Source organism: Cyprinus carpio, chromosome A3 (genome assembly GCF_018340385.1).
Source record: "Cyprinus carpio isolate SPL01 chromosome A3, ASM1834038v1, whole genome shotgun sequence".
NCBI lineage: Eukaryota > Metazoa > Chordata > Actinopteri > Cypriniformes > Cyprinidae > Cyprinus > Cyprinus carpio.
In genome coordinates, this window is record NC_056574.1 from 13348990 (window position 1) to 13373901 (window position 24912).

A 24912-nucleotide genomic window follows, 5' to 3' on the forward strand; every position below is an offset into this window, starting at 1 on the left:
CCCGATGCCTAAGGTCTCAGTAGAGGTTGGTGGTCCCTAAGATTGGCTCTGAATCTTTGGTAAGGTTTTTTCCATCTGCACACAAGTCCAATCACCCCCCCCCCCCCCCCATGTGTTCTGTGTGTCCTAGACCCCAGGTTCATGCCAAGTCCTGTGGGTCAGGTGATTATGAGGACACTCACCATATCACCTGGGTCTCCACTGGGTCCCGGGGGGCCTGTGATGCCAGGAATTCCCGGAAGACCCTGGGGAATAAACAGACCCACAAATAGTTTTTTTTATTAAAAAATAAACATTTGTGGTAATACAGTACATCCAAACACTCTCCTATCATTCATCGGCCCTCAAATATGGCTTATCATCTGAAATATATAAGTAGAAGCAACTTTACATGGCCGCTCAATCTAATGTTAATCTAGAAATATGTGCGCTGGTCAAGCGTCTGTGCGGAGTGTGAAAGCTGAACAGTAGCGCGCTCACAGCATGACAGATGGATGCAACGGTGCAGTCACTTGCTTTTGTAAAATAATGAAAGCAAACAGGATGCGCTTTCTGCCGTCTCGGCCTCTGTGAACATGAGCGCAAAACTGTGTGTATACTTGCCTTACAGACATTAAACGATATATCTATAGAGAGTGAAATGTCTACTTTCAAATTAAATAATTAAAATCTGGAAAAAAATAATATATATTCTCAGATTATGTAATCCGTATGATGCAGGCGCATCCACTACTGTCAGTGTTGCCGACTTCATCTCTTTAGCCGAAAACACAGAAAACACTAGTTTATCAATATATTATTAAAATGTTAATGCAGTTAAATCTTACTGTTTTTCCCTGACAAATTCATCTTCATTACTTCTGCCATTGCGCTGTGGCAAGTTTTAGGTGTGCGCTTGAGTGGTTATTAGCCAATGTAGGCAATTAAAAGCTCATTATTATGATTTAAATGGTTTATTAATAAACGTGCAATTAGTCAACTTACGCTTAAAATGAACGACTACTATTCGACCAGAAAAATCATTAGTAGAGGGCAGCCCTAGTATTATGACTTACTTGTGGTCCTGGTGGGCCAGGAGGTCCTTGAAAATATGTGCCCTAGATAGTATAAAACACAAGGAGATTAGAATTAAAATGCATTAGCCAACATAAATCCATAAATTAGTGTGTGTGTGTGTGTGTGTGTGTGTGTGTGTGTGTGTGTGTTTATGTGGTTTATGAGGACACACATTTGTATAATGACATGGGTATGACTGGTATTACAATATGTAGGTGGCTTATGAGTACACTTCCTGTGTCCCCGTAATTCAAAAGGCTTAAAAAAAAAAACATTCTAAATGGTGTTTTTCTGAAAATCTAAAAATGCTGAAAGTTTTCTGTGAGGGGTAGGTTTAGATGTAGGGCGATAAACAATACAGTTTGTACAGTATAAAAGTCATTACGCCTATGGAGAGTCCCCATAAACCACATATTTCACACTCCAGCACTCACTGGTTCAACAACAGCTGGCTCTCCCTTCTGTCCTTTCTCAAATCGCCTGCCCTGTAAGAGAGAGAACAGGTAAAAGATTTTTTTTTTTTTTTATAAAAATTTCACTGTAATTTTGTGATTATTGATACCAATTTTTATACCACAACAAAAACAATGGAACATGAACATTTATTTAAGAAGTGAAATATTTAAAGAAAGAAAAAATGAATTAATGAATAAATAAATAAAACTAAGTAACTAACTAATGGAAAGTGGACATTTATTTAAAAAGTTAAATATCCATATAAATATTCTCAAAATTAATCAAAACGATGTTTAGCTTTCAGTATTTTTCAGTTAAATAAACATTACTTTTTGAAAATCTTTTCAAGTGTTTATTCACGTAAACATTAAATAATAAATTAAGCTAATGGAAAGTGGACGTGTATTTACAAAGTTAAATGTTAATAGAAATATTTAATAACTCAATTAAAACTGACATTTAGCTTCCATTATTTCTCAGTTAAGTAAACATTGCTTTTGCATATTTTGACATAAGTCTGATACTGCATAAAAACTACTATTACTGCATTTCTCTCTTATTTTAGTATCAACTTGGTCCCAAAGTACCAGTACTTTGGGTATCCCTAATTGGGATAAAGAGGAAATCCATGTTTGCTTGTATGTTTTTAGTTAATTTATTATTGAGATACAAAAGTGTACCTCTCCATCCCATGTGCCTGGCATCTCCCTCTTCGCTGGGTCAAATCGGTCCTCATAAACCTCATATTCCTCATATTCCTCTTCAAAGCTGTTTGAGCCATTTTGAAACTCATCATTCTCCAAGATCTACAAATTAAGAAAACATCCCAACAGCATACAGTCAGGGTTATCACCTCAAACATGCTTGCAATGTTTGGAAAAACCCAGAAACAGAAACCAGAGCACATACCTCGAAGTCTGTGATATTGGGCCCAACTGTCACTGTAGAGACCAAGAGCTCATTGTGTTCATCTCTATAAAGGTCATCACTAAACTCCTCAACCTCTGGTGTTTTGATCTGCCTTTCTTCCTGCACCCAACACAGCAGAATTAGATGCAGCACAGCCATGGCAACCACAACCATAGAGATACCGAGCACAGTCAGTCAGTCATTTCAACTCTACATTAGTTTGGGTTCACTGGGCATCTGAGCGTTAGAGACACTAAGGCCTGAAATATAGTCTACACAAGTACATGATTGCAAATTGTGAAATGTATCTGAATGCAATTCATAAGTATGCATTACATTCTCAGCTTTGCTATACAGTGTGTATAAGCATAAACTTGTCTTGTTTTATGTTCCCCCCACCCCACTTCACCTCACTGTCATGGCTTGAGTGACAGTAAGATGAAAATCTTGTTTTAAGTTACAGCTCTGAAGAGTAAAAGATGTTTGATTGCAACTCTTTTGCCCCCTTGAGTACCGAAATTTTTACCGAGGCATATCAAGTATGTACAATGTGCCTGTGCACTTGCAATGTGCTGGCCAAGCATTTGCAACTGTGTTTGCGTACTTGCATAGAATATGTTTCTGGCCTAACTGTGCTTCAGATCTCTAGGTCACTGATGACTAATTATAATGTAAGTGCAATTCACAGAAACGTTTTGGTTGTAAAGCTAGCTTGAAGGCATAAATACTGCTGAGCTGGTGAGTGTGGGGTAGGTGGTTTTATTAACAACAGGAGATGTCAGCACAAAAGCCGTATGTTCTGGTGGCAGCCATAGCAGCGTGAAAGGAAGGTTGAGCAAACTTGGCACACTGATATTAGCATTTGAGTTTCACCTCAGCAGAAGCTTGATTTATACAGTAAAAACTACATCTATCAGAGCTGACAGAGGTGACTGTATCAAAAAGATGCATGAAAATGTATTTATGTTAGACACAGTCCTGTTTTTCATTCTGTCTTGGAGCGCATCTTTCAGTTTCTATCTATAAAGTGTGCCAAGTCAACAAATAAAAGTGTAACTCTATGCCAAAACCTGAATAAAATATGCATCATGTCTCATATTCAACTTGTGACACACATCAAAGTGTCACTGTTGCAATGAGCTATAATCCATATGCATTTTGAGTCAACATATCTCACTAAAGCTACAAACTATGATTACAGTGTAGTTCTTTCATGAGTCTTACATCTGGGAAGAAGAGTTTTGGTGCTGTTATTAAGGAGGTTAGAATGGCAGAGGCTGGTTAGTACAGTGGATGACTGGAGGGAGAGTCAGTGAGTCAGTGATTGGTCATTAGAGCGATGGGGAGGGAGGGGGAAGTATGGGCAGCCACACTGGCACTTTAAGTTCTACCTCCACCTCCGTCTTTGGGGGCTCAGAAACTGCAGTTGCCAATACAGACTGGTCCTCAAGATCTGTCACAGGCTTTGTCATGGCTATGGTGAGTTCGTCCTGAAAGGTGTCAGGTTCATGAGTGGGCATGTCAGGTATGGAGTCCATCAGATCGATCATTGTAGTTGGAGATTGTTCTGGTGACTTAGACTGCTCCGACACAGGTAAATTTGGCTGCTCTGTTGGAGCTGGTAAAGTTCTTCGATGAGGTTCTTGAGCCAAATACTCCGGCAGCTTAGACGACACCTCAAGGAAACCTTCTTCAAGAGCTTCAGCTTCCTTTTTCTTCTTACGAGATTCTTTTTTGCCTTTCTTATTTCTCTTTTTCTTGTTCTTTTTTCCTTTGCGGTCTTTTTTTGAGCGCTTCCTTGGTTCCACAGGCTCGTCTCCCTGCATGATGTCATCAAGGTTATGGATGGGTTTGGCTTTTATAGATAGGTCAAGGGGTCAGAGGTCGGGAATAGATGAACAGAATTAAAACTGTTACAAAGTTCAAGACAGTAGGACAACACAACTTGTAAAATCATACTGACATGTATTTGACTGGCTCTCTGCATCTCTACGTAATTGAATCTAATATGAATCTGATTCCGCTAGACAATGTATTATTCTCTTTGCAAATTAGGTCAAAGTTTAACTGGTTCTCAATTCAGATATGCACTACATTATCAGCCCACAATTCAATAGGTCGGAGTTGAGCTGCTTACAGGCTATTATGCGAGGCCCTGACTGAATAGGCTTGATGAGGCCTGTGGTGGGGGGATTATATGAATAATGTGAGAACCAGAGTGAGGTGTTGAGATGCCAAGTCGGGCAGAATCGGATCAGTGTGAGCTCTGGTAATAGGTCAGTAATGTGAGCAATGCTGATGAATCTCGCCATTATTCCCTCTTCTCTCAGCTGTTGTGATGAACTGAAAGCCAGCTGGCTCTACCTCTGAACGGCTGCCGATAGACACTTTTCCTTGAGCCAACTTGGAGAGAGACATAGGTAGACATTTACAAAACTGGGCGTTGGAGCTGTGAGGATAAATGAATGTACGATGACTTTAAGTGATCCTCCCAGAAGGCCGTGGAAAAATGCTAACCCACTGACATGATTACTCACTGGGCTGACTCACCCACACGTGCATGTTCACAACAAACACAAATCATCACAATCGAAAAAACATGTTCTAAATGTCCACATAAAAAATATCACATTATGAAAACAAATATGGGCCAGTCTGTTTATTTGAAAGACAAAGATGTGTTCTTGCGAGAAAGCTTCTTGTCCCCTAGGCTATGATTAGAAAATTAATTATGTGATTAGAAAAATGCCATCTTTGCTAAAAAAAAAAAAAAAAAAAAAAAAAAAAAAAAAAAAAAAAAAAAGAATACAGAAATTTTTGAGCCAATCACCGGAGCCATAAATTCCTATAAACTATTATTCAAAAGTTTGGGGTAAATATGATTTTGGAAAAAGTCTCGTGTTCACCAAGGCTGCATTTATTTAATAAAAAAAAAAAACAGTGAAAACAGTAATAATGTGAAATTATTACAAAATAAAATTTCTATTTGAAAATATTTTCAGCATGATTGCTTAAAGTCTTGTCTCGTGTCACGAGAAATCATTATAATATGCTGATTTCATGCTCAAGAATCATTTTTATATTGTTATCAGTGTTTAAAACAGTTGTTCTGCTCAGTATTTTAGTGGAAATCATGATGCATGAAATTTTTTTTTCCAGGATTTTCAGATGAATAGAAAGTTCAAAAGAACATTTATTTGAAATAAAAACCTTTTGTAACATTATAAATGTGTTTACTGTTATTTATAATCTATTTAATGTGAATTGCTGAATAAAAGTATAAAAAAAAAAATTTTAATTTTACTGGCCCCAAAACTTTTGTACAGAAGTGTATATATTTGTTTATATAATTTTACATATAGTATACTGTTATATTTAATCAGAATAAATCCATCAGTATTTATATTCATTTATGTAAGTGCATCAATGAGGATTTTTTATGTTAGCAGTGAGCTAAAGACCCCTATGTTGTTGTTGTCATTATTATTCTTCTTTAAATATTCATATTTGCATATTTTATTGTTGCGGTCTAATTAATTATTTGTTATTTTTTTTTTTTTAATAAGAAGGAAGTAAAATAAGATATGAAATTAGTTGGTTTAATTAATTGATGTTCTGTTGTTGTTTTTAACCAAAAACAATATTGTTTATATTAAAAATATAGATTGGTTGATTCCTAGAGCTGATGGTGTATTAGTGCTTCTGCACTAAGCGACAAGCAATTTTATTTATATGCATGCCTGTACTGTTTATTGTCTGGCTCAGATGAGTGCTCTGGGAGCCGGGCCCAGAAGCCAGAACAGTAAAAAGTGCAAACAGATAAATGTAAATGTGGAATTGAGAAGCCAAGGCAGCTCAACCACTCAAAAAAAGTTTTGACATGGCTCTTCCAAAAAGAGGAAGACATTTTTGGCCAAGTTGGAACAAATTATGTCTTCATAAAGTTTTTGTGGAAAAAAAGAAAAACTTCAAAAAATTTTCTGAAAAACTGTGAGGCTGGTTGCTCAAAGTTCTTTGGAAAACCAAGTGTTTCTTCTCTGTTTCCACATGATACTTCAATGCTAAAACATGAGGAGTCTTGAGAATAATACAAGGCAAACTGAATGGACCAATAAATATGGGCAGAAAAACAGGATGTCATATGGATGTAAAATAATTCAGATGGAAATAAGACAATGAGCTTTCTTGACTACATGGGGAGCCAAACTCACAGAGAAATCACTAACCTCTTCAGGAGCCAGACTCTGGGTACTGTAGGGCAAGGGGCTGTCACAATCGGGAATGTAATCTTGGCAGTAGTAAGCTGCAGCCTGAGGATCATCCACGAGCAAGAGCTGCTGGATCTCACCCTGTAACACAAACATATAACCCTGGCATTGATTCGGTGATATTCCCTGTACTGGTGTAATTCTTGTGATCAAAGAGAAATAAAACCCTGTTTAACACTGCATAACCAGAGAACATGCTGATGTAAAGCAGAAAAGTAAATTAAGATGAAAAACAACTTGTGTAACACTGATGAAATAGAGGTAAAACTTATCGAATTGTATTTGCATATAGCATTAGGCATTTTGGAAGCACACTGCAAATAAAAGTTTATGCTAATGGGAAAGCAATCTTCACTTCAAAAAATATATTTTACACACTTTGGACTTCTATAAATTGTTCAATAAATTGTTAATAAATTCGCTGTTTCCTATATTGCTATTATAGGGCTGCAGTCAAAGCCAAAAGACTATGTATTTGACTGCAGTCCCTGTCACAAAATTCTGGCACCAGCATCAACCCACTAAGAAATCAAAGCAGCAGTGTAATGGGCAGCAATAGGGCCTTTCGCACTGTGGGAACCTTTTCATAGTACAAGACCTACAGTAATTGTGGAACTACCCACTTTTTGGCAGTTCCGCACCGCAGGAACTGGGTGCGATTTTAGTACCGGACTGCCGTTTTCAAGAACCAAATTAGCTCCTACTCCAGAGCAGGGTTTAACCAGCACAACTGATACTACCCGTGACGTAGGTAGACACTGATTGGCCAGACGCGTTCGAAAACGTCCTCACCCGCCATGATTTAAAACGCTGTGTAAACATACTGTAAACATTGTGTCAACTTATTTCGCAAGTATGGAGAACAGTGATAGATGGACGGACGCTGAAGTGCAGGCACTTGTAGCAAATGTAGAACTGCCAGTTGTTGTTGGATATTCTTAATCCTCCTTTTCGTTCCTTCAGTCTTTTACGTGTACGTCGATATACCATGTCCATTATTGTGAAACCCGCGAGACACAACAAAAACACAGCTCCGATCACAGCGTCCATAAATACAACTTCAGTTCTTGTTTGAAGATGTTAAAGTGAGTTTCACATTTAGTATATTTATATTTATGGACATAAAGCTCTCCAATAAATAACAGGAGGTTTATACAAAAACTTGCATTAAATAGATTTTTATCTTTAGCATAAAACCCAAGAATAGAGAAATCTTAAAAATATTTTGGACAATCAGAGCATTAACATTATTCCAGAAAGACTGTGCAAAGGGGGGATACTAAAAAAAATGATGTGCTGTTTTTTAAGAAAATTCACAGGAAGAACAAGATGTATCAATGTCACTTTTAAATTTCTGCAGAAACTGCTTGACAGGAAAAAACCTGTGAATTATTTTAGAAGATATTTCTTTAACTTTTTTTTGCTAAGAAAAAATTCTGAGGAAGTGACCAAACATATGCCCACTTAATATCATCAAAAAGGTTGTTCCGATAAGAAATGGAGGAAGAATTAGAAGTAACAAGGTCCAAAAATAAATACCTGATTTTGTGATTGGATTTTTGAACAGAGAAACAAATAGAACCAACCACAGCTGGAAGTAGTTAGAACTGAGAGATGGGGTGGTGGAGGGATGCTAGAAAACAGTCGAGGAACAGAGATAAGTCTACTGTGTATATATACCTTTTATCTTGTTAATTGAGTTGATTACTGAATATGCTCCTCTCGTGTTAATTAGGTTAATTATCTGAACATGCTCATCCCGAACTTTGTAAGTGCCAGGGTTGCTATGTGATGAATACATTGAAAATGTTTAGAATAGTTAGAATAATATCTTATATATCTTATTTGAATTCAAGATGCAGTTCCATAGGAAAGAATGCCCTCTACTGAAATGCAGCTATAATTCCCCAAAATTATTTAGACTTTTTGAACAGCCTAATTTCCAGACATTAGCACAGAACACATGTATATATTCACAATAAAGAGATCTTTCATCATAAGGCCAGTGGAGAATCTTTGACTCATTGCTGGGGTCCTGCCAGTACATCAGTGGGAGGAAGAACAAGAGGCCAAAAGCTGGCAACATCCAAAATAGCACACGAACTACAGCCAAACCACAGCATTTCTCACATTAATCTGACATATGTTGGATCTTAAAAGGAAAATAAATCTGTATACCTAGCCAACTAATTACACTCCACTGATCCCACAAGTGTTCTCTTCTATCTATCTGTCGGCTGAAATAAGAGCCTCATGCTTGACAACTCAAGGACTAAACAAGCCATTTAACACAGTTTTAAAACCAACATTTAGGCTCAGTGGACCAGACAGGAACTGGATATTATGGATCTTTTCTGCATCTTCTAAGCAGAAACAGAAACAACTGACAAAAATAATAATCCTAGAAATAATTAAAATGTGGATTATCTGCTGTTTGTTTTTGTGCGTGTGTTCTAGTTCAGTTCTCTAGTTCAAAAAGACTTCCTCAGCTCCTTAGTGATTTGTAAGAATCTGGAAGCAATAGACGCATTAGCTCTGACCATGGTCCCCAGGCTCCTAAACAGCTCTCCCACGCTGAGAGATTTGGACCGGAATATAAACCCTCTGGATTCCCCCTCAGTCCAGGGCCTGGGAACTGGCCTCAGATTAGGTCGAACTAACACATCCCCCAGTACAAGCCTCCCCCAGATCACACTGACCCCATGCCACATATGCAGCTCTATTGGAAAGATTAGAATGAATGGGGAGTGGACCCCGAGAGAAGGAAAAAGAAAAATGAGGGGAATTAGTCATTACTCATCATTCATCGTCACGGTTGTTCTGAAAAGCACAACGAAGAAGGATGAGATTTTTTTTTTCTTTTTTTATTAAAAAGCACAAGAGGTGGTACAGACTCTTTATCATTGCTCAAATAGAGATATTTTACTGCTAAAGTAACTGAAACTAAAGGCCTTGCTGCCAGGACAGTCAATGACTTGACACATTTATTTAAGGAAACTGTCTCCAGGCCACCTTCCAAGTCATCATCATGTCATGTCTGGTTAGCTTGTGAACATTTTTAGTCATTAAAGTGAATATTTAATGACTAAAATATTTTTTCCTGGTAGGAACTGAATCATCAGGTTGGAAAAAATTAACCAAATGAAAATTAAATTGATAAAAATCTCAAATTATTAATTCTGCTGTTATTTTTTAAAGATGTTATTTTTTATTAACTAACCACCAAACCACACACACAAGATTGTGGGATATTACAAACAGTAAATGAAGCATCTATGCTGCGATTAAAAATCGACCAGATGGAGACATCTTAGTAGACCGGATGTCACGCAAATGTTGGACTGGGACGTGCCATGATAACTCTCTGCCTGAAAAGACAGAATTTTTCAAGTTTAAGACACAACCATAGTGAAGGAAGCTCTTCAGATAGCTTCTTGCTCTTACCAGGATTTGTTAACAATGGCACATTGATTTGGCCAGGATTTTGCGATGTATGGAATGTAATGGGATGGGTATTGTGTTTCTCTGGGTGTTGTTTCAGCCAAAACAGCTAAAGGCAAACAGTGGTATTGGATGGGTGGAGTTAGGGAGGTAAAGTTATTGCAGTGGGCGGCTGGAGGACATGTGGCGTGTGCTACATTGGACTTTACGAAACATCTGTTTTTTTGTGGTGGAAGCAGATAGAGGACCCTCATATGTCCATTAGATATTCCCAGAACGCTAGAAGTCCAGCACACTTGAGCATGAGGATATAGCCAAGAACAGTGATGCGACTTCAACTCTAATCTACATCTAGCCAGAACCATCAAGCACAAGAAACTAGAGATTAGTCATGGAGTCATATAGGCAGATATGAACCCAAACAAACAGCAAAATGAAACCAAATACCCAACATTTATCAAATATTGGAGCTCAAGAAAACTCCACAATTTTGAAAAGATGCTCTTTGGCTTTTTGCAGTGATGATAATGGAGATCTTACAAGAAGGCAACGTAGTGGAATAGTTCTCCCAAAAATGTAAATTTTTGACATCATTTTCTTACCCTTATGCCTTTCCAAACCTGTATGACTCACTAATGTGCTAGTCATTTTTCCATCTAATAAAGACACAGAAGCACCATAAAAATATAAACAATACAAACTGTATAAAAGCAGTTCCTATGACTGTTCCTATGATCATCTGAACTGATAGCTTTGACCGTAAAAAAGACTTAAATTTAGGTCCATACACATTGTATATCTTCCACTGTTAACCACTTCAACTGGATTGAGTCAATGATTGATCGGGGTCAGATTCATGAACGAATCATTCAAGTTTTAAAAACAGGATCGCCCAAAATTTGATTCGTTTTGGAAGAATCTGTCATTGCTCGTTCTTTCATGATCTTGATTAAATAACAACTTAAATATCTGTTGTAGCACGTCTTCAAGACTTTAATGACATGGTGTCTTTTGTTATTTTGTAACTTTCATTATATTGAAAAAAATGGCCATGATATTCAAAAATGCATCTTTTGTGTATGATGTAATGAACATCATATTACTTTGGACTGACGTGAGGGTGAGTAAAACTAAATATCCTTTTAAGGTGTTTTGATGCTTGAAAAAAACAGCAATGAAACACAATGAACATTCTCATTAAAAGGCTTTGGAAATACACACTCTTCAACCAAAGTTTTCAAAGCATTAAATTAAATCTGAAATAGCCCCAAAAATGGACAGAGTACAAAAAGTAAAGGCTCATCTTTAAAAAAAAAAAGGTGATTGTGTGCTCATTCAAACAGCACTAATTCACAGGTGAGCAGGGTGGTACCTCCAGGTATTCTCTAGAAGTGGAAACAAGCCTGAACAAGACCCCAACTTCAGCAGCCCAGACAACTGCCTCTGATTCACTCTATTTCAAACTGTTCAATTAAACATAAAACAAATAGACCACCACTGTTTATTCCATTAAATCAAAACAGAGGCATACATATATATGAATTTTATTATCTGAGACTCCCTGTCACTTCTCAAGAGAAATATCTAGTTTGTTGTTTGTTTGACAGTTAAGGGGAGTATGATGAGCATATACTGCAGCATTTATAAAGAAGCTCAAGAGAAGTGGGCTGAGGAAATATGAAACTGCAGCAAAGAGAATGTGTTATTATTAAGCAAAAGAAAGCCTATTAGGCTAACAAAGTCGATCCAGATCATGTCTGGGTCATATTTCACCGCACAAATAAATACATATTACATACATAATTATAGTATGTATTTAATTCAGAATTGTCATATTACATTAATAAGAATGTAATGTGAATTATCCTTTAGAATAAGAATGACAAATATTACAGAAGTAAAATCTACAGAAGCATTATGGTTCTGATTGGGTGTCATCACATCACATATCACAACACCTGTCTTGCTTTTAGAAAACCTTTAACCCTAACTATTTGGGTAAAACATGTCCTTGTATGAGATGTCTGATGTTTCGTACCTCAAATACTTCCTCATCTAGCAACCGCGTCCCAAAAACAACGACTCCATCCGTGCTGACCACAGGGCTGTCTCCACGCATCAATTCCAGCGTCTGCACCTTCTTACAGTCCAGGTACAGTGTAACAGACTTGCCCTCCACGCTGTAGGCTATCCGATGCCATCTGAGAAGAGATGACAACAGGGTTAATCAGTGTCAACAACAGCAGAGCTTTATCACAGTACTAACCCAGGGCGAAAAGTCATATTTACTGCTGTTCCAGGAGCATGGCTATTAGAGGTGGATTGTGGGTCGCTTAAATGTGAAAGGGCATTCTATAAATGGACACTTTGCAATGCTATGGTACCATAGCCAGATCAGAGTCTAGTTGAAAAAAAAAATTTATTCTGCAAGAGCCTAACTTTAAAATAGCTCTCATACTCCAACCGTTGAACATGTTGGAATACGTCTACTCATAATAATGTATTTATGAATGCAAGGCACGATTCATAGTGCATAATAGTGAGAATACTAAGTATTTCCAACACTATCTGACAAAAAAGTTCTCACTTGTCTCTGATTACACCTAGTATTAACATCCATTACAGATGATCTGATTAAAGATAAATACAAGTCTAAACACAGTCCAAAATATTTTGTGATTAGATCATTCAAACCATACGCAAACAAAGAATGACTATTTACACATGAACACGCAATCATATTCATATTACTATCTGGTACAATCTGCAAATTTATCTCAGCAGATCACATTAAATCTGACCACACATAATGAATATTAATACCCGTTGTTAAATGCGATCTTGGTACTCACTCTATCTCCATTTAATTTACACATTAGCTAGCTACTGTAAAAGGTTTTTCACTTTTGTGTGTGGAAGCTGATTAATTCTGATTCCTGTTTAATTTATTAATACACGTTCCTAGTCTAACTTATTCATCAAAATGTAAATGTAGAACCTGCTCTTCCTATTCAATTAACATCACTAAGGCCGCACTGGCTATTGGATATTGTTTACCAGTAACCAATATATTATTAGATATATTAGCTATTCAGGCATTTATTTAGTAATGTCACATATAGCCTGAATAAAATCAAGTTCAACATTTATCCTGTTTTGCTATGAAATACATCAGATTATAGAAGTAAAATGGGTTGTGAATGGCAAATCACATTGGTTACAAGTAAAGAAAACTTCAGGGCTACTTGGAATGCATAAAAAACACTCACTTCCCATCAGCCAGATTGATTTTCTTAAAAATGGGGTAGAGATCTGGAGCTGGCTGGCCTTGATGGTCTTCATAGAGGAACACAGGCGATCGGCCCATCTCCAGCCCCAGCTGTTGGACTCCCTGCTCATCATACAAAGACACCAGGAAGAATTGAGAGTTTTTCTTAGCCTTGACCGTGGTCATCAGAGAGAAGTTCTCAGGGAAAGCTGAATCTATGAAGAAAACAGCAAAGCATCATTCACATATAACACAATGTCTGTAGAATTTGCACTTCAGAAAAACCCCAAGGCCTCAAATGCTTGCAGGGTTGTGAAAGTGCATTTCAAAGAGTCCATACCTGGAAAGAATTGTTTAGTTGGGGCACTGAGTTGAATCTTTTTGTCTATCCTGTAAGCCATGTCTGTTTCTGATGTGTCCTTTCTTTCGATGCACAGGCCGGTCACTACTGACACTCCCTCCATGTCTTCAGACAGCTCCAGTACCCGTAATACATTGATCAGGTTAGCTACACACAAAAGAGAGAAAAAAACATTGAGTTTCATTTGTAGGATGCTATAAACAGATTACTTTAGGAAAAAGAAGTACACTTTAGTATACTTTGAAAAAGATGACTTATTATTTTAGTTGTAGGTGGTTGAAAGAGGTCGGGTATTAATAGTGCAGAATTGTTAAGTTCATAAAATCTGAGTTGGCATCTGCTAACTTGATGTTCCATGCTGAAAAATACAACAAAAGAAGTCTGAAATAATTATTACAGAAATAACAAAATACTTTAAAAAGAATATACTTAAATATGAACTAAATGTAATGTTTTCAAGCACTTGACTGCATGTTAATTACAAATGAATGAAAATGTATTATAGTTAAATTATTAAATATATATATAATATGTTATAAAATATATTAAATGCAATCAGCTTTTTTAACCACTTAAGTACTGTAAGACTTAAGTACATCTTTACATGTAATTTCATAATTGCCTGTTGTCATTGAATTATGGATTAAATGTACTGCACAATGAACTTACAAGCAAAAAAAAAAAGTTTACTTGTAATGTAATGTCATTATTACTGAAATCTGTTATGTTTTCAAAAGGGTACAATTTGGCTTATTAATTATGGTGCTTGGCAAAGAAGTTCTGAAATTCTATTCGATGTTGCATGTATCAGTATCGAAAGAATACTAGTTAGGAACACAACAAGGAATGTAAAGCACAAGACTAGAGCCTGATGGCCCTGCAGATGTATTATTCACTAATCCAATCCCCTTTGGGTCACAGCAAGTTCGAACAACAAGCTGAGAGTTTGGCTGCCAGCTCTAATTGTGTCGATCTACTTGGAAGCTTCAAGATGCAGTCCCATTCAAATCAAGACCACAGCTGGTTATGGATGGTGTGTTATTATGGGATATAGTTGTGACACACAGTCTAGCCTGAGATAGTTACACACACACCTGACAGGTGACACCTGCCAGCGACTCACTTTAAAAAAAAATGTCTCCACGACTTCCACTATTTAATGTTTACGATCACTTGAAACCTATTCACAGAAAAGTTGTAAGAAAACAGTTTGTAGCATTTAAAAATAACTGCTGCTTTATTGAATTACAGATTTATTGAATCTATAATTGCACAGGTTAATCTAATGAGGCTAACCGGTGGGGGTGGGGTTGGGGGGTGGGGGGGTGTTGTGGCTGGCATGTGTGTCAGCTGAAACAAGGATCCTAAATTTAAATTGCCCTCCGGTTTCCATGGCCTTCCTTTCTCTCATCTGTTAAATAAACATGTGGGAAAAGTTTGTCCATGCCAACCAACTGCCTCCCTGAAAAAAAAAACAGTACTGCATTTTATGGCATTATTTATTTGTTTAGCAGATGCCTTTATATTAGGCTGGCTCAAAGTATGACAACAGACTAGTAAAAAGGCAGTGCTAAAATCCAGATGAGACTCAAACACAATGGAAAACATCAGGAACTCATTTAACTACTTCAGACAGGGTTGTGTCGATATGTTGTGCCATTTATTACATTACACAGACCTTGTAAATAAAGTTTTCGGTTCAATGCCTATTGCCTCACAGACATGCATAAATGTGCCACCCAACTCAGCCACATCTGTTAATGTTCACTGGTTTAAGTCTATCAGTTAGAGGTGAAATGTGTCTTACAGTTCAGTAAATCTATCTGTGTAACTAAGTGAGATATGGGTGACTGGGGGAAAAAATACAGTCACTGAGAGGGCCATTGTCTGTTTTTTTTTCCCTTTCTATACACTATTGTTATGCTCTCATTTAAATAAACATGTATACATACATTTATAAGCACACTTACATAAGTGCATGCAGAAACAGGTCAGTAAGTCAGTGGTGTTTATATGTCTGAGCAGCCATGTAATCTGCGACAGAATAGGCCCAATTATCACAGGACTCTGGTAGGGTTCAGTCTTACAAACGTCAGACATCTCAGCCAAAACCATAATTCTGACTGCTGTCTAATCCAAAAGTCTAACAAAACAAGAAACTGCCCCAGACAATGCTTTTAAAAAATGTACAAAAGGTTATGAGTTTGGGCTTGGTAGAAAAAAATATTTTGTTTGTTTTTTGAAAGATACTAATACTTTTTTATCAGCAAGGACACATTAAATTGATCAAAAGTTATAACAGATTTCTAGTTTAAATCTTTCACTGTGAGAAATGCTGCAAGCGGAGTGATAGAAATGGTGAAACGGTTACTGTGGTGATATTGGGTGAATATCTCATAGGTGGAAAGACCTCTCAGCCAATCAGATTCGAGGACCAGAAAAACTTTTGTATAATACTGTTTTGCTGTATTTTTATTAAATAAATGCAGCCTTGGTGAACATAAGCACATTACAAAATCTTAACAACCGTCAATATTTTTTTTCTTGAAAAATAAAAGAAAAAGAAAAAAGCTTTAGCTTTTTGTAATTTATTATTTTATAATCTTGTAAAGTGACATGTAGCTTCTCTGTTAATACGTTAAAACTCTACACATCATTAAAAACTATACACATGAAAATAATAAAATTACAAAATTGTTGCTTACAGTAGTTTTAGATGATGTATAGTGTGTCACATTGCAGTGCCACAATTTGAAACGTCATATCTACCCACTTACAGTTGAAATAATACCTTGTGTTCAAAGTTACAATATAACTTGTTTACCAAATACTTGGAATGAAATTCTAGAGGGAATGAGTAAAACAGACCACTATTAAATATCTGCCCTCTGACCTCAGAGACATTCACATGACAGTAATAACAGTGGCCTAATGGTCTGAGAACAGGAGGAGAAATGCCTCCTCTTAGTGAGAATTCTTTCAGCACAATCCCAAGATACCCAGCTCATAGTGAACATCATCTCAAATGCTCTCAAAACAAAGCATCCCTGATGCAGACTGTCATGTTACTTCTTAAGAAAAAAACAAATTAAAGGTGCATCAACATTTATGAGATTAAACCAATACCATTTCATACTAACTGAACTATTCAGTCAAGCACTGTAAGAATACCAATGTTTGAAATATTGCATGGGAAATGATTATGCCTACAAATATCCTTAAATGGGCACAAAGTCAATGTGTTTACAATGGCATCAGTAGTAAGATTGGAAAAGAAAAAAAAAACATGCCCACTATAAACCTTGGCTTACAAATCCTTTACAAAGTAGGCCCTTCTCTACTAAGATCTCCTGAAGTCTAGGGAATGTTCCTTCCCCAGCATCATGAAGAGGCCTGGGGCAGGTGGCTAGACGCCATGTTTGATATCCGGAGCCAATCCAGAAGCAACATGCTGATGCTCTGTATATCTGCCAAGAGCCAAACCTGAGCCAATTCTACAAATCACATTCATCAGAGGTTGTGAAACCCAAGGCGGTGCTACCTGTCTGTTTTATTCACCTGTATGCTTCAGCCCAGTGCTACTCTCACAGATCTACCTGTAGCTATGTTACCTTCACCTGTCTGGGTGCGGCCCTCTCGCACATCTCAAAATGCTTCGTCTGGGGGGCTTATAATGTGGAGATGGCTTTCCAGCATCACCTCAAAGAGCTGGTTAACAAATTCAAGATTTATGTGAGTTGAACACAAATCTGTAGCAAATGCAAATTACTTAGAATGCTTGATGAGTGAACCTACTCACCCTATAAACACATTTATGTGTATATCTAGCACTTGGTCTAAACAGATAGTTAACCCAAAAATGAAAAATCTGTCATCATTCACTCACCCTCATGTCTTTCCAAACCTGCATGAATTTCTTTCTTATGCTCAACACAAAAGAAGATATTTTGAAGAATGTGGGTAACCAAACCGATTGTGGTCCAGACAGACTTCCATAGAATGGGCAAAATACTATGGAAGTCAATAGGAACTAGAAACTTTTCAGTTGGCCCTCAAAATATCTTCTTTTGTGTTCAGCAGAACAAAGAAATTCATACAGGATTGGTATATTTTTTTGTTTTGTGAATGGTGAAAGTTTGTGGTGAGTAAATGATGACAGAATGTTCATTTTTCAGTGAACTATCCTAGTTAAGTTGGTCAAAAAAAAAGTCACTCTAAATTTCATCCAGTTGTGTTTAATAATGTAAACTATAATACATTTTAATTTAGGCTAATTGCAATTAACATGGAATTAAGTGTCCAAAAACATTGCAATCAGTTCACGCTTAAGTACATCATTTTATACTAAAGTGTACTTCTTTTTCACAAGGGTATCAATTTAATAGAAATCTCTCATCGAGTTTGTCATATTACATCCCTCTTCTCCTACGCAGGAAGCTTCCAAAAGAGGTTGGAAAAACAAAACCACAAACTAACTCAAACATGGCAAGTACAGCCCAAATTCCGGAAATGTTGGAAGGTTTTTTATATTTGAATAAAATGAAAACGAACAGACTTTCAAATCACATGAGTCACTGTTTTATTCACAATAGAACATAGAGAACATAACAAATGTTTAAACGGAGAAATGTTATACTTTTATCCTCTAAATGAGCTCATTTCAAATTCGATCCCTGCTACAGGTCTCAAAACAGTTGGAACAGGGTCAACAAAGGGCTGAAAAAACAAGAAATTTGGAAAAAATTGAATTGGGAGAACATCTAGCAACTAATTAAGTTAATTGACATAAGGTCTGTAAACATGATTAGTTATAAAAGGGGTGTGTTTTAGAGGGGGAGTGTTTCTGAGGTGGGGATGGGCAGAGGCTCTCCAATCTGTGAAAGAGTGCGTAAAAAGATTGTGGAATACTTTAAAAACAATGTTTCTCAATGTCAAATTGCAAAGGCTTTGCAAATCTCATCATCTACAGTGCATAACATCATCAAAAGATTCAGAGAAACTGGAGAAATATTTGTGAGTAAGGGACAAGGCAGAAGACCTTTGTTGGATGACCGTGGTCTTCGGGCCCTCAGACAACACTGCATCACTCATCAGCATGATTCGGTCATTGACATTACTAAATGGGCCCAGGAATACTTCCAGAAACCACTGTCGGTAAACACAATCCACCGTGCCATCTGCAGATGCCAACTAAAGCTATTTTGTGTTTGAAGTTAGTAATATGTGAACATGGTCCAGAAGCCCTGTTGTGTCCTGTGGGCCAAGGCTCATTTAAAATGGACTGTTTCAAGGTGAAAAAGTGTTCTATGTTCAGACAAGTCCAAATTTGACATTCTTGTTGGAAATCACGGACGCCGTGTCCTCCGGGCTAAAGAGGAGGGAGACCTTCCAGCGTGTTATCAGCGTTCAGTTCAAAAGCCAGCCTCTCTGATGGTATAGGGGTGCGTAAGTGCATACGGTATGGGCAGCTTAGATGTTTTGAAAGGCACTATGAATGCTGAAAGGTCTATAAAGGTTTAAGAGCAACATATGCTGATGTCAAATTTCTCATTTAAACATTTTTTGTCATCCATGTTCTATTGTCAATAAACTATTGGCTCATGTGATTTGAAATTCTTTTAGTTTTCATTTAAATTTAAAAAACGTCCCAACATTTCCGGAATTTGGGTTGTACTGTTTTTAGTATATAATGATTACTATTCCGATCTATCCAATTAAACTCTGAATGAACCAGTGCAGTGCTTTGGTTGAAGTCTATTAAAACATTGTTACTGATCTAATGTTTACACTCTATGCACTAAAATCTGCAAAATGATACACTGTGGTTTATACTGGCTGCACTAGACATGAACACCCTTTTAGCATCAACCTTGTGTTCCTGCCGTCTCCGCAGTTCTTACATTGTCCTGCATCTTTATTTACTGAAAGCAGTTCACTTGGGACAGGAGTCTTGGCTAAATTATTAGCTGTAAAATAAACTATAATTTGAGGGAACTCCCTTTAGTGTTCATCAGTCTGTATATATCCTCCCACATTGACTCGAGACCACAGGAATATTTACCACATAATGAGAATGACTTCTGGCCATCTGGAATTTCTCTCTACAGATTTTTCAAACAAAATACCACAAACTAAAATACATTTACTTATTATGAAACGCTATTGCAATTTTACCTACAACTAGAGTCAGATATCAGTACTAAATCTGTGAAAAACAACATTTAACACACTTCTGAGGCTGGATATAATTAAATTACTGGTCCCGACCCCTGACCTCAAGGGGCCTGGAGCCAAACCCTTTAGACAGCAGAAGCAATGAAGCGAGGAGAGATGGGACAATGCAGCTCAGACACGCCCAAAGGCACTCCAGAAACGCTCCCAGCTCACCACACCTCAGCCACAGTCAATCTCTATTCACACACACTTTAACACTCTTTCCACATTAGACAAGCACAAAACACAGTTCAAATCTCAGATTTCCTTCTGTGTGGTGTCCGATCCTATTTCAGCTCGTTTGTCTTTCAACAACTCTATCATTTGTTCATACTTTTCCAAGAAATCGTAGGATGGTGGCTTTATGCGTCGAAGTGTAATCAACTAAGATCTCCCCAATGGACTAACGCTAAATGAAACACATGCCCAAACTGCTCTACAAAAATTGTTTGGAAGTCATTCAGAATGCTATTAGAAAAAAATACTGTAAGATGCCCCACCGCAACAGCAAACTATTTCCCTCTAGGAGTCACGCTCCACTAAACCCATAGTTTGGACGGAACAAGATTATTTAATACCACCCCATCTCCCGCAACATACAACCAGATTCCCAGCTGCAAATAAAGAAACAGGGAGTTTGGCTTCTCAGTTGCAGAATCGTCCATTTCTCTAGTGTGTTGAGATTTTGATGGCAGTGGGAACAGTATGTGGGCTTAGAGACACTGCTGTGGAGCACTGCGGGATGCTGTATCCAGCGTACTTAGAGTCTGGGAACTGCTGAGTGGACGGCACTCTGTGCCAAGGAGCTGAGCATCATTACACATCAGTCTCACATTCTTCTGCCTGTAAAGTTTGTTCTGTGATATTTGCTCATTGTGAGACATCCAGCAAGCCCCACTGTAAGCACTGTAAACAAAAGTAACACCTGCATCCCTCTGTCCCTCGCTGAACACTGTCCTCCCACCCCAATATACACATTAAACACACAGACTCTCCCAGTTTAAGACTGACCAGACAGAGCTTTGCATGCAGTCTCTAAGCTTTAAATAATGTACAGTAACTGTAACTAAAGGTGCAGTCACATTTACCACTGTTCAGGGAATGTTCATAGGTGAAAGCCAATCATTTCAATAAGAATCCACATGATCTGAAATTCCTTGAGAGGGTGAAAGGTTTCCCCTCACAGTGGCTTCAAGTCGGATCACATGGATTTGCCATGTTGACCAACAGAAAGCTGCTTGGTTTGAAAGTGACTTCTGTTTGAGCTGTACTTCATACACCCATGCTACACTATTGAAAATAGAAAATGGATCTTTTTGCCCATTTAATTTTGCTACCACACCTTAAGCCATTCGTAGGTTGATTTTCAGAGAGTATAAAAACTGTGGTTTCTTTTCAATATTGCATTTGTATTAGTGGCTCGACATTGGCTCAAACAATGGTGTGATTTCAGGTCGGGGCAATATGTCAGACCTTGATTAACTGGTTTTAGGTTAATTTATTTGGGGTTGTAGCTAAACCTTGCAGGACAGTGGCCCTCCAGTAACAGGTTTGGACACCCCTGCTTTAGAACTAGCATTAACTGGGCGGGCCTTTAAATACAAATTTTAGCATTGATTTTAGATTTTGTTTTTGATTTGAAATATGTTATTGGATCATACTTTGATTAACAGCCTTCCCCCAGTCAAACAGATAAGAGCTGCACTTGCATGACTAGAAATAGATTCCCGGGTGGTTACAATATGGCTGCAAAGTAACTGACTTGAGGACTTTGGTGGAAACCAGCAGGAGAGGAGAGGTTTACATGGGTATCATGCCTTTGACACAAAATACAGTATAAGGCCATATAGAAAAGAGGATGGAGCTCTGCTTCTGTGAACCAGATGTTTATATTGTTTCTGGATAAAGGACACATTTCACACAGCAGTACTGATGGCCCAAAGTTCCTCAGCAGCAGGGAGCCATGTCTGTTTAGAGAAAGAAAGGGCTCTTTTGAATGGAATCTCCCATCCTCATTGGCCTCTTGTCTTTAAATATTCTCATCCATACTGTTTCATGTATTTGTTTGTTCAGTGGATCAAAAGGAACATGCATGGCTGCTATGCTGCATGAGTTCCCAAACAGGCCGTGTGAAATGTGAGGATTGGAGACGGCAAGGACCAGGCATGGATGAGGCACATGTGATAACCATAAAGAGAGGATGCAACATTAGAAATAGTCCTTCCACAGCACTTAGAACTCAAGGCCTTTGAAGAAGATGAGACAGATAGACTGGATATAAATATAGGGGGGAGGAGGGAGGAAAGAATCCCAAACAGAAAAAAACATGCCTTTGTTCACCATGTCAGACATGACAACACACTGTGGCTGCAAAGTAGTTAAACACGTGAAACTAATGCCAGACTTTCTCGGGGCAATCAAATACCCGACAGCTGACTCAACTAACCACATCCTGCTCTGTCATATCAGAATCCACTGCTGCACCAGACAGGAGAGATACCACTGTGACTGCACATCTCACATCTTCTTCTCTGCAAAAACACATCATACTGAAATGAAGTCTGACTTATCTGACCTGATCAACATATACAATAAATTCATTGCAATTATTAATTAAATCTATGTCCTCTTTTTGCTTTAATGGCACTAGCACTCAAGCTACATAAACTGCACAAGTTTGTGTAAAATCATGATCTTGATGAACTTGTTCTCCACTGCCTGTGCAAAGACTCAAATGATCTAATGTCACTTTGCTTAATTAATAAGTGATCTAGAAATAATAAATATCTCTTTTATATCATAACGCTTCTTTGATTAATTTTTGAAAATTCAAAAACTTCATTTGTAGGTTTCATTGGAAAAAATGTATAAGCCTATGTAGGTTTCATTGGTAAATTTGTATGAGATTTTGTAGGTTGATCGGATAATTACAGTTTATGGGGTTTTTTTGGTTTAGTTAATATGCTATTATAGGTTTTATAAATATTTTGAATCAGATTTGACTTTATATTTTCTGTTTTCATTTTAATTTGTCATATTTCTAGTAATTTTGTTGTTGTTTTTTTCCTAATTTTTAGAAGTTCTTTTATATGTCCATATAGTTTTTATTAATTTTCATTTCAGTTTTAGTTATACTACATTAAAATGAGAATTATGCTTTATGCTTGCCACATATTACATAAAAGACCAACACCATTTTTGCATAAATAATACATTAATAATGTAGGGCACACCCATATTTCTGACATTAAAACAAGTTTTCAGGTGAAACTGCCCACATGCAGTCTGGTCTGGGTTATGGTGTTGACATATATACCACATTTGTACCATAACAAATGTGGCCAACTGCCCAAGAGGAATTTTAATCTACTGGAGTTGGTCAGGAAGCACTCATTCACCTATATCTCAAGTCAGCGTTAAACTGTTTCACAGCAAACCGACATTTGTCACGTGCAAACTCAAACATGACATTACAGTCTGCTGGATAATTTCCTTCCTTGACTATTCCTTATAGTCAGGTAACTAAACCTGATCAATTAACCTAATAGAGCATTCTAAAAACAAAAGAGTTGTGAAAGCAATTTAAATGGGTATAATGGAAAAACAAAGTACCGTAGGATGTGTTGTGAATTGTAACCCCATTAGAGGTATTAGAGGGGGTGAAATCACTGTCACACATGACCACCACCCTCCTGAGGTGACAACTGAAGCATTACTTTGTTCAAGGTTATGGATGTTAAATGACAGAACTAAATTTGAATCAGCAAGTTCGTGTATTTAATTTGAAATATAATCAAAATCGTTTCACAAGTCCCAGTGTATTTCTAGTAGAAAGATTTTACAGACTGTGTATGGACCTACACAATGAAGAGACTGAGCATTAAACGGTAAAATTGTTAACATAAAAAAAGGGTGGAGTTAGGTAGGGTCGTGATGGGGATGGCAAACATTTTTGAGCATGTAAATTTGATTATCATGAAAAACTGATGACCGAAAACTCCCAAACTCAGTTAAAAAAAAAAAAAAAAAAAAAAAAAAAGGTTCATTACAAGAAAAGACTTTATAAGCTATATAAATTGTTTTATATAAGGTTTAATCTATGTTTAAGCACTAAACGCAGCTGCAAAGCACCGAATAAATCACGTTTAAATAAACATACAGCCTAAACTAAAGTAAAGTGTGTTGGAAACCGGCCTTTTAGGAAACCTAAAAGCGTATTAGTGGCTGTCAATCATCCTTAAACTCAATGAACAAGTTCAAACCGGCGGAACATATTCAACATTTATCTCAAGCTTCCTCCACATTAATGAGAGCTCGTTATAAAACGATTAAGGTAAAAAAAAAAAAAAAAAAAAAAAAAAAACTCTTACACGCGACATTCCCGCAAATTCACATGATAACAAACCATTTTGCGCAACTTCTCTAAAACACGGGTTAGGCTATTATTGACTTGCAGCCGCATCTGTAACAAGTGCACAGGAAATAGCCTAAGTATGTGCCAACTTAAGCTTTCAAAATTTCTGAAAATGTTAAGAACACAAAAGCACTGTAAAAAAAAAAAAAAAAAAAAAAAAAAAAAAAAAAAAAACTATTGTTTTAAGTTTAAATGTAGGCTGCTTTACCTGCATGCGTCGTCGTGGTGCAGAGAGAGAGAAGCAGCGGCACTATCGCGCAGAGCGCAGTCTCCTTCAGCCGCCTCATGTTCAGGACCCGTTAGCTCCACTCAAGTGCTTGATCACACAACCAGGAGATTACGACTGAGAAAGCACAGAAGCCATACGCGTACAGAGAGAGAGAGAGGCAAGTGCTGCTGCGGTCCTGGTCTGTAGTTTTTCTTTGAGTATCCTCCTCTCCTCCAAGACCGCTAAGCTCTGTCCCTCTCATTCAGTTTCTGCCTTCTCTCACTCCTTTCCAAACTTTCTCCCACGTCCCCTCCTCTC

The 24912-nt window shown here is 37.4% G+C and overlaps 1 pseudogene; it reads right to left on the reverse strand.

Annotated features, from left to right (window-relative positions):
- The window catches only part of LOC109075916, a 47631-nt pseudogene extending 22719 nt beyond the window's left edge, over positions 1-24912 (reverse strand).